Consider the following 11818-nt stretch of genomic DNA (forward strand, 5'->3'; position numbering starts at 1 on the left):
CACCAAAGCTTACTTGTTTTGATAACTGTTATTTACCGTGAAATGCCAGTTTTTCAGCTTGGATACTGCTTTATGACTTAGCTTATTACTTAGTTATAGTAAATAAATAATAACATGCAGAAAACTTTCCATTACTCATCTCTTTAGGCATCATATGATGAAACATAGCATCAGTTGTTCTTAAATAATCCTGGGGAACAGAGGTCTTGGAGTGACTGGATTACAGTCTTATTAAGAATATCTACCAGATTTTACTAAGAATACTATACTGCCATCTTAAGGGTTATTTTTCTGTTTTACTTATGTAGGTCAGTGAAAAATCTTAACCAACTCTGAATATATTGAAATTATCTCTGTAACAGGAAATGTATGTCTTACAGAAGACAGATGCAGGCAGGAAGATGTTTAGTCAGAAGACTCATATAGCAAGCAGGTGCTTTAAGTGCCTTAGCAACTCACATTGGCTTCAGTAGTATGTAAATAGACTCACCTGTTTAGCTATACTTTTTAGTGTGACATACTGTACTGATAAGAGGTTTGTATTTACAAGTTAAAAATCACTGAAGCGTACTTCTAATGCACTCCTAAACTACAGCTATGGTATCAGCTTTTAAACAATTTTTAGTCACTGATGTTTTGCCCTAACAAATGCCAGCTCAATATTACTTTACTGATAGTGATAGGAACATTATTTTGTCAGTAAGTTCAAAGTGGTCTTGTCACGTGAACACAGTGGGCTGTTTTCACCCTTTGATGTCAACAAGGGCAATAAGAAATGATTAAAGGCCTCAGGACTGCAAGCTGCTGAGTAGGATCTGTCCAAGGGTTAAATTCATTGAAAAGAATCTGAAAAAATATTGTACATGACATGAACAGAACTGCAAATGTGAATGTACCTTTGACATATGTGAGTGGGGGCCTACATATATGTTGCTGTTGATCCTGCCAGAGAGGAGGAACAGGATCAGGCCACCTGTGTGTCCTTGCTTATGTGAGTGCAGTTTCTGTTTGCATGGGAGGCACAGAAGGAAGAGATGAGGGGGAAACATTGCAAAATCTATCAAACCCAATGATATGAACAAGGACTGGTATTCACTATCCATTCCAGTATAAGACCTAAGAAGTATCCAGTGAAGCTTGGCATTTGGTTAGGTACTAAATAAGCCAGAAGAGTGAAATCGATATATTCACTTCTTGAGTAGGCGGTTCCATTGCAGGTTTGTGTTTTCTCACCATTTTGTAATTTTTCTCCAAAATCAGTTCATCAGCCAGTATGTATTGTTACTTGGTAAGGATGAACAAGATTGCCTAAAGGTTAAAAATCATAATGCTCAGAATGAAAATCACTGTCATTCCTGTGTTGCCTCCATTTGGAATGCACATAATTCAGAAGCATTCCCCAGTGTTAAATGGGGTAAAACTTGAATCCTTCAATCACAGTATCCAATGATCCTCCTTCAGCTTTTACTCATGCAACACATTTCAAAAGGGTATGTTTTGTTCTTTGATAGAGTATCCATTTTGGAACCTTATACAAATAGAATTCTAGTTAATCTCTGTTGACATTAAAAAAAAAGAACCTCAGTGACTCACCAATTACCAATTATTTTTTAATGGATGGATTTGCAAAATTCTTTTTTTTTTTTTTTTTTTGTTTTATGTCCTCTGACAGATATCTGAGAGCTTATAAGAAGGTACACAGGCAAAACTGCTCTTGAAACCTTGCTTTATCTGCTGGAAGAATTTACCAACTTGCAAGGCTTGTAAGCAAGCACAGGACATTCATAGCTGAAGTCAATAGAAAAATTAGGTTTATAGATCTAGTCCTGCAACTGTTCAGTTTTGGAGCTGCTGTTGAACATAGATACTTGTGACAGTTCAGCACACCTCAGGATTTAGCTCTGTGTAAACATGGGAAAACCAGGTATGCCATTGCTCATCAAAATCTGGAGAAAAGCTGTATTTAAAAGAAGGGCTTGTCTTGAGTCATGTGACATTCTTGGATTTGTGAGACTTTCATGTAGTTCTTGAAATACTGAGATTTCATCCCTCTTTTCTTCCACTCCCATTAAGAAGTAAATTCCAAAATAATATTCCTCTTGCTGAGGCAGCAAACAACAATTCCCATGTTATAGGCATAGTCCTGTGCTTGGTTGTAAAGGTCTCAAGAGAAATTTCCAAACGTGACATGCAGATCAGAATTAAGGAGCTGAAAACTCAGCTTCTGCCAGTAGAATAATGGAGGTGCAGTAATACAGGTTTTTGCACAAGAAGAGAACATTATAATTTCAATATTGACAAACCCAGTGAAAATACTAGCAATCTGGTGTTTATGTAAATGACAGGTAAAACACAAACCTCCCTCATGTTAATAGCACTGTTTGGCCTCTTTGACCAGGGCTAGGTATCACTAAAAATAAGAAGGAACACCAGACTTAGATTCCAAAGTGCTTTTGTTACAAAGTACATACTAGCATGCATGCATTGCTGCTAGTGCACAGCAAATATTATTAAAAAGAGGAAAAAATACAGCAGTTTTTTTTTTTAAGTAGAAGAAAGATAACCAGATTTCTCAGTGATATGCTTCCTATGAGAAGCAACTTGAACTGTATTTCTCCTGGCATACAGAAACAGCCCTCACATGCCTCCAACATCCATGGACAGAGCACAGTGCTTAGGCATCAGACAGGTTGTCTGGTTGTATTTATAAATTCTGACTTGAAATCGCATCTTAGTCAAATAGCATAAAATATTCAGATCTCTGTATTAGTAAAATAAAGTCTTTAGAGACTTACTGGCAAGAAAGGGATTATTTGAAATATCAGCTAGACAGTGGTGCTCTGACTTGGTGTTAATTATATATGTAAAAATCTTAACAAATATGTTGTCTTTTTTTTTTCCTATTCTTGTGGTTATTGGCACATACTGCTTAAGAAAAATTTGAAATATGAAATATGCAGAGGGCAGTAGGAGAGGAGAAGGATCAGACAGCAAATACATCTGAAAACCATTAGTGTAGCATACAAAAAAACCTTTACTAATTTAACTATCAAATTCCTGATTAATGATCCCCACTAGAATCCTTTGGCTGTTTGAGACACACAGTATGCCAGCACAGCAGTTAAATAACTGTGTATCATCACAGTTTGCTTAGCTATTTAACTATTTTCTTTTCACATTCTCAGGGCTGCTTTAGTCAAACTTGTTTCAGATTTTTAGCAGTGTATTCCCTGTTGGGGTGGTAGAGATGATGCAGGAAAGTATCCATTATTTTTCTCATATTCTTTTTTTTTAATAAAAAGTACTTGGTTTGTTCTTGCATTTTGCAGTTGTTTTTTTTTTTTTCTTTAGATGGTGAGATCTTATAATGAGATATTTGTTATAATTCTCCATTATTCTGCTTGGTAATAGGTCTGTCTCTGGTCAACTGTGCTGGTGATTTATTCAGCTGAAAATCACTTGGCTCTGTACTCTGTGATACCTTGTATAACACTATATTTTATTTTAAATGCCTTACTTGAACATGATTATTCATTAAAGGCAGAACTGCTGCAAAGAAGGTCTCTAGCACTTGCTATTACATTATCAGTCCTACCAGTCTTTTGGTCTGCTGACTTGTGAGAAGCAGCAAAATTGCAAACTCACACTATGTATCTGTCACAAGCAGATGTCAGATGACATTTCCTTAGATATAACAAAGTTTATCTTGAAAAAGAGAGACTAGGTCACTAAAGCATGTGACCAGTCCTCCTAACTTGAGATAAGATCTGTCAGCAGCACTGTGGTCAGTTCAGCAGAACTTAGCTCTAAGAGAAGCTGGGACAAGATTTTTTCCTTGATTAATACTTTCAGGAAAAAAAAATATTGAGTGGGTACAGGGATCATGTCAGCTAAATTTCTGCTCAGAGTTTTCCAAAGCTCTGCTGAGATCTCAAACAGCTCTGAATTTCACAAGGAAAAAAGTAGTGCTGCTGTGCAGTGAAGAGCAACTGGAAGTTTACTGACTTAACACTTGTTAATAGACATTTAGATGTGAGTATGAATAAATATATTTGAGCATATATGTTTCTTTATTGCAAAAGAAACTCCAAGCCCCTTAATATTTAAAAATAGCAATATGCAGGTTAAATACTACAGTTAAACCAGAAGGAACATGGTTACTCCAGAAGTGGCTGCTCTAAAAATAGGATGTATAGGAGTCATCATACTCTAGTACAAAGATGATTGCTGATTAAAACTAGGAATATTTAACACAGGATGCATTATAGAAGGCAACGGACTCCTTGTTGGGTGGCTATGTCTAACAGAGGGCTTTAGCTTCCCTGGCCAGCCTCACTGGTGACTCCAACAGTGCATCTTCTGCCCATGGGCCCACAAAACCCCCTTTAAGTTCATGCCCAGGCACCCAAGCATTGCCTGACCCAAGCTGTAGGTAGGTGTGTGCTCAGCTCTGTCCCCTGTCATCCCGACTTGCTGCTCCTCCTGACTGGGCCATTGGTGTATTCTGCTGTAGATTGTTCTGTATGCAGGCCTGGCTGGCTGTGCCCAACCAGGTCTTCTGGGTGGGTCTTGAACTTGACTCAGTCACCTTGACCAAAAAGGGGTAGTTTAGAGATGTGTTACCAACCCTTGTCCTGTTTAACCTTGGTGTTAAGCCCTGCTGGAGAAGATGTGGTGCTGAGGTTGCCCTCTGTTACTGGCTCATAGCCCCTTATGCGGCAGCCCTGCTTTTTTGAAGCTCACTGACAGTTTACCTTGCAAGGATAGTAAAACTATTAAATGAGGATTGTAATGAAACTTCAGAGATGTGACTTTAATTTCTTTGATGGCCTTCAGTCTGCTTTTTTTAAGGTACATTCTTACCTCCTCCATCTGTAAAATACATTTGGAAAACACTTTGTATTCTCAGATAGGAGATACTGATGCTTCACTTAAAAAACACAAGGTCATCTAATTAAATCCCTTTCTAAGTAAATTCTCACTTCTTGTGAAATAGATGAGATGACAAATAGCAAGATTCAGTACAAAAAAGTAGTCCCTTTCTCAAGTCTTCTGAGGAGAACTCACACCAAAGATAGAAAATGGGGCCAAAATAGACCACCTTGTTCCTTCTGAAAGCAGCCATCTGAGTTCTCAATGTAGTTACTCTCTCTTTTTTAGAAATGTAGTCAGCTATTTTCCTGCTACTTTTACCTGCAACTGTTTCCCAAAGTTCAAATAAATACAGTATTCTGATGGTGGGGTGGATGGCCTGCTCTTTGGGCAGACACTTTATGAAAGCAGGTAAGAACATCCTTGCTTTCAAGGACATTTGCTGTAGTATAGTCTGCTGTATGTCAGTGTGTTTCTGTAAATATATCAAAATGCAGCTTACAGCACTGAGATCTACAGGTACCGGGTTTTGGAGAAAAACAAGCATAATCTTATCACATTGTCCTAGCTTACCAAAAGCCAGAGGAAAATCTCTTTCTCCTGATGAATGTGGATTTTCAGAAGGCATTGTATCCTATTAAAACACTACTAAAAAGAGCAGTTCAACTAAAGTCTAATGAAGTAAAAAAATTCTAATAATTACACTGAAAATACAAGCCAGATTCCCTAGCTCATTTGATTCTCTTATCTTCTTATAGCTTTTTGAATGCTACAGCTTTTTTGATGGAAAATTAACAATTTCAAAAATTTCAGGGGTGATCATAGCCACTAGGACATTTGCTTCATGATTGTGCAAGATGCGAACTGTTTTTCATGTCCAGTAAGTTTTCAACATATATCAAAACAGTGTACATGTTCTCCTGGGTAAACCCCAGGTTTGAACAACTGTCTCTCCAAGGTCAAAACTTTTTTATTAAAACAGACCTTTTCTTTGGTTAGAGGCCTAGGCAATAAGAGTTTCTGAGCAAGAGCTTAGTAGTGGCTAGCTACAGCTTCTTACTCTTGTTTATTAAAGATGGTTATGAAGGAAAATAATTATAGGCAACACTTACTGGTGGGAAGCTGTGTCTCAAAAGTTTCAACTCCAGGAAGGCTGGTGTCCTCACAGGTACAGACCTCAGATTGTGTTAAAAATGTTTTCTGTGATCTTTAAAGCAGAAGCACAGAATTGAAGAATGGTCTCTTTATTGCCATGTCCAGGATCCCAATGTCACAAGACTCAGGTCATAAATCCCTTTCATAAACTTACTGAGGTCTAGATGTAGATGTTTTGCTTTACCTCTTTCACTGAAAAGCTGCTTCTCATCCTCCATTCTCTAAAACTGTCAAGAAGTCTAATTGCTACAGTGCATTTAGGATACAGCCACTTTATACCTTTGTCTCCCTGCCACTATTGTCTTCTAAATAACTCCTTTCCATCCTGGTGAAATATTTCTCCAATAACCTATGTGAGATAATTCACTTAATAACAATTCTATCTTCACTTGCACAGGCAGGCAAAATCCAAGGAGTACTCAAATACTATACAAAGGACAATGACAAAAACTATGCAGGCTTGGAAACAGGTAATTTAATTATCCGTTATGATTATAGTTTGAAATAACATATCAAGGAGCATGTTATAAGCGTAGCCCAGAACTGCAGCTAAGTCATATATGCAGTTGTGCTGCTGTTACTGACAGGGTACCCATCTGGGCAGAATGGAATTTTTGCACAAGGTTCATCAAGGCGACCCTTCCTTTCAGTGCAGAAAGGATATGCATGCTTTCTAAACACCTTCTCAGAGTGGGGTCTTGGTGTGCTGGATCCAATCCTAGCCCCAGACTAGGTCAACTGTTTATTACTTCATATATATTTATTTCTTTACATTTATATTATACTTGCTTATTATACTTATTCCTCTACAACTAAAGAATTATGTAGGTGTACTTGAGCCTTTATATGACTTTGTCCTGAATGATTAAGGATGGCAAACCAAATATATTTACATAAATAAATTTCTTCAAATTGATGATAATAGTAATGATTACACTAAAAGATCTTAATCAGAATTACTTGCTACACAGTATAGATAGCTATAAGTACTAGTATAGTGCATTATTTATTGAGGCAATATTGAATCAGTTATATTAACGTTAGCACAATAATAATTGAGTAGATACTGATGTTCCCACCTGTACCAATGACTATGGACACTTCTCTCATGAGGACTAACCCTGAGGGCTGTGACTATTCAAGGGAGGAATGTCCACATGCACTCTGAGAAGGAATATATTAGAACATCTTACCATTACAAAGTAGGACTGGGCTTTTATAGAGTAAAGTGACTATCAGTCAAATGTCTCTAGGCCAGCTGTGTCAAGTCAGCAGCTTTAGATAAGTCACCAGTAATATCACTGATTCCTTTATCAGGAACCTTGTATCACCATAGCCAGTTTGCCAGGAAACATTGTTTTTCCCCCGAATGTTTTAAGTTCAGAATTGATGAGTCAGTCTAGTTTCAGCATTCTACAATACCAAAAGCAGTATGCGCCCTCTCCTCCGTCCATCGCTGGGGGATTTTTCAAATAGGGTATTGTTCAAGCTGGCTTACCCCCACTCTAGGCAGATCATTCTGCTGCAGTACCTGAGGTATATCTATTAACGAATGAAGCTTAAAACATGCAGATCAACAAAAGATGCATGACTTATATCAATACCCAGCACAAAGCTGATGCATAGATGATGACCTTTGACTGGAGAAAATCCTTGGCCTTTTCTGTGTGGTACTGGGATCCTGTCTGTCTAGCTGATTTTTGTAATCACTTCCTACCATTCTTCACAGCTTTCCTTATTTGAGTCAAGAAACTTTTAGCTTCTGCCCATGAGCAGTTCTCCTGTCAGGCCAAATTCACAACTAAATCTCAATGTTTTAGACAATAACCAGTCACCTGGAAGCACTAGAAGTGTTACATTATCCCAGTGCACAGTTCAGCTTCCAGAATAACAGTGTCTGCAGCATTAGAGACCAGATAGGTTGTCAGTGACTAAGAGTCAGAGCAGAGTTGGGTTGTGCCCTGAACCGGCTTCTACAGTATGTCTTGTTCAAGTCTGCCTTGGCTGAAACAAGAAAATGCTTCCCAGCCTTGGACTTTTTTCACCCTTCTCTCTGCAGTCTGGGGTACAATTGTACAACTCAGCATTGTGGAAATCCTGGGAGTACCCAACCCAAGCAACTTCCTCCAGTGGAGGTTCTAGGAGGACAGGGGCTCTAAACTTCTGTCCTCTTGCAGCAGTTGTAAGCATTTTTAGTTTTGGAAAACTGAACAACTCTGTAGAAATGAAGTTTGAGACTTTTTATAAAGGACCCAAACTGTTCTTTATACACTCTAACATAGTGACAATTAAAACAATGGAGTGAGTAATCTCTTCTGAAGTTAAACTGTTAAACCTATGTTAAGAGAAAAATGTATGGGACAGTAGAAATCGTTCCAAGTCACAACATAGACTAATTTTCATCCATCTCTGTGAAATTTAATTTAAATAAGCTTCATAGATGGGATTCACCAGATTCTTCATCTCTTAAGTTTGGTGAATTAGATTCTGTGCCTGATTTTGAGCATTTAACTAGACCAGAAGCAGGCTCTAACCTCTGACATCTTCCCCAGTATCTCAGCAAGGGAGGGATACCCTTGCTGAGGGTCTGCCCTCTGTGGCTTGCATTTTACTTCACAACTCTTTAGGAGCATAAAGTACATGCATGGCAAACATAGAGAAAGTCAAAGACTTTGCATGGAGGTCTAAAATGTTGCTTCTGCTCAATAAATTTTTCAGAAAGTTGTCTTGCTTTCTCAGTTTTCTTACCAGTCTGAGGGAGATCCCTGCACTAGGACTGCAATATTTTGGGGGTGTACAGAAACATGGCTCAGCAGTTAAAACTTCTTATATGAACTGGGAAGTTCTTTAAATTCACAGTGCTTCATCTGACTTTATTATTTTCACAAACATTCTGTGTCCCTCTTGGAAAAAAAAAATTGTTGACCTTCTCCTGTTGCCTATTCTCACCAACGGCTTCTCCTTTCTTAATGATTTTCTCAAGTTTATACATCTATTCACTGCTACCTAGTCTCTGTTTTGCCAGGTTTGCATAGTTAAGACTAACAATTTTACTTCTGTAAGGAGTATGTTCATCATATCACATGAAAAAAAGTTATTTCATACACTAATACTGTGGTCCAGTAGCACAGTAATCCTCTTGCTAGCAATATTGTGATTAGAACCCCAAATTTCTGGCTAGATAGATTCCCCACCTCACCAGTGAAAGCACCACCTTCACCAGCTGGGACTCAGGTAGTCATCTCACCCTACTGCTTGAAAAACCCATGTAAGGAATGAGCTTAAGCCCACTGTGCAAATTTCTACTGCATCATTCCTTATGTAAAGTGGTTTCTAACACAGAGTTTGCATGAAAGATGTTTCACTTCTCACTTGGAAAAGCCCATTAAGCAAACATGCTTGTGAGTAAACAAACATTAGCTGCTGAAAATTGCATTGAAAATAAAACCAAACGTGAACTCAGTAGTTCATTAGTCAGCTTTTAACAATATATGCACAATGCATTTACCTGTTTCAGCTACTTTTTACCATATGGCTGCATATTGAGTTTGAGTGAAATATTACCAAGCACTGGCTATAAAAAAGTATTACAGAATGTGCTTGACATATGGTGAGGAAAACCAGGATATCTTGTTGAATCAGATCATAGTCATTGATCTAAGGTTATACTTTAAGGCCACATGTTCATCAGAGTAAAAGAAAAACCAGATAATTACAAAGGATATGTAAGTTAATTTGAGCAACAAATTTACAGTCAAAGGTCATTTTGGGTTAGAAAGGACTTCTAAGATTGCTTAGTTGATCCCCATCCCCACAGAAAGAAAAGAAAAGTTAGACTTATTCCTGTAACAGTGACCTTCTACTGTATGGAGGGAGTTCGTAAAACCTTTCTTTGTAACTATTTTGTGGAATAGGTAGGTAGCGGTTTTGGTGGCAAACATATGGTTCTGTCAGATGAAAGAAGAAACTCCATAAGAAAAGATGACTGCAGTATTTCTTAAGAAAGAATAGGGGTTTCTTGATGTTCAAAATTGTAAAAGGCATTTCCAATTGCTCCCATAGTCAGAATCAGCTGGAGGTTTTCTAGTATGCAGACTTAAGTTTTGCAAGGCATTTCAATTGGCTGTTAGGAATATCTCTTCTGTTTCAGTCTTCTTCCAGAGATATTAACCTTCTTGATGTTAGCAGTTGCTTTTAGACATGTCTATGGTAATGGGAATCAAGAAAATGGTATGGGTTTAGGCTGCTGCCAGTATGAAAGTGAATTTGGTTCAAACAGCTAACCTTATTCTGTGCTATGCTCTTGATCACAGACCAAGCTGCAACTCACAGCTACTGAAAATGTTGTGGGTGTAGAAAAGCTGAAATAAACCTACTGTAAGCCCTTAAAATCTCTGGTAGATAGCAGAGATGAGGAGTGAACCGAAAGACTAATCACCCAATTTGCCAGTTGCTCCTGTGCTAAAATGGCAAGTACCTCACTCATACATAGTAAAGCAGGTCAGTGGATTGGAAAAGTAGATTTTCCTTAGCCATACCAGAAAAATTCAATACTGAAAACAAACTCTCTACTTGCTTGTGAAAAATGGTCATCATTCAAGTTCAGTGAACTATGTTTTAGGTGACTATAAACCACTGAGTAGATTCTTGGCACATGTTTTCATAAACATTTCACCAACTTCAGTTGAATCCCTACTTTTTTCCAGTACACTAAGATGCTATTGCTTATGACATGCACCTAGTTGAGACAAATGTATGGAGATGAATAGAGGTGGTACATATCAGAAAGGGTAACAATATTTTCTTATGCAAGGTATCCTCTCTGCCATTCAAAAATGCCAGATGACAGTACAAGTAAGTCAAACTCTAAAAATACCTAATAGTTTTATGGTCTAACAATATCATGACTCACTGTGAAGTTCAAACCTATTAAAAAAAAAAAAAAACACTACCGCCAAACAAACAAAAACCCCCAACAACCCAATTTTTTTATAAACCCAACAAACAACAACAACAGCAAAAAACACAGAGAGAACACCCCAAACAAACAGAACACAAACCCTTCAAATATTTTGCAGGCAGTTTGTATGTGAAAACTCACTCCAGCTGTTTGTGGATAACAGCATGTAAAACAGTAGGTGAAGCAGAAAGAACAGAGCCTCATCCTATCACACATGTATCATATGATCAGTGGTTTACTGTAAAAGACAAGTCTTGCATGAATTCATAGGCATATATGGACTGGCCATGCTGCTGACAAGCTAACTTTCACATACACAGATGTGACAGTCAGCTTCATAAGCATCCAGCGAGAGCTGGTGAAAATAAAAACTCATGAGCCAAAATACATTTCTAGGTATTCTTATTGCTGTAAACAGTGTTGTTGTTCCATTCATAATGAAATAGAGTGGATAGGGCATAGGAGTGTTGTGGAAAACTGAGCTGCCTCTGCCTAGGGATGTCAGGTGAAACCTTTCAGTGTACAATCCAGTAAGAGGGAAAGGAGGGTAGTGTTTGCCATGTCTGTAAAATGGGCAGGAAATGCTACCCACACTTGTTCTTTGCTGCCCACACCAAGGCAGCATTTACCCATGTATAAAAAAATAAAATAATAAGTATAAAATAATGACAAGATGACTTTCATTTCAGTAAGGAACAATGATAATCATCATAACCTAATTGCAAAGACTGTAGTGTACTATTTATGTTCATCCACATAAATTCATATTTTATTATTTCTATTTAATTTTCATGAGGAAAAAATAAATAGAAAAATGCAAAATTAACTCTT

The sequence above is a fragment of the Anomalospiza imberbis genome, chromosome Z (genome assembly GCF_031753505.1).
Source record: "Anomalospiza imberbis isolate Cuckoo-Finch-1a 21T00152 chromosome Z, ASM3175350v1, whole genome shotgun sequence".
NCBI lineage: Eukaryota > Metazoa > Chordata > Aves > Passeriformes > Viduidae > Anomalospiza > Anomalospiza imberbis.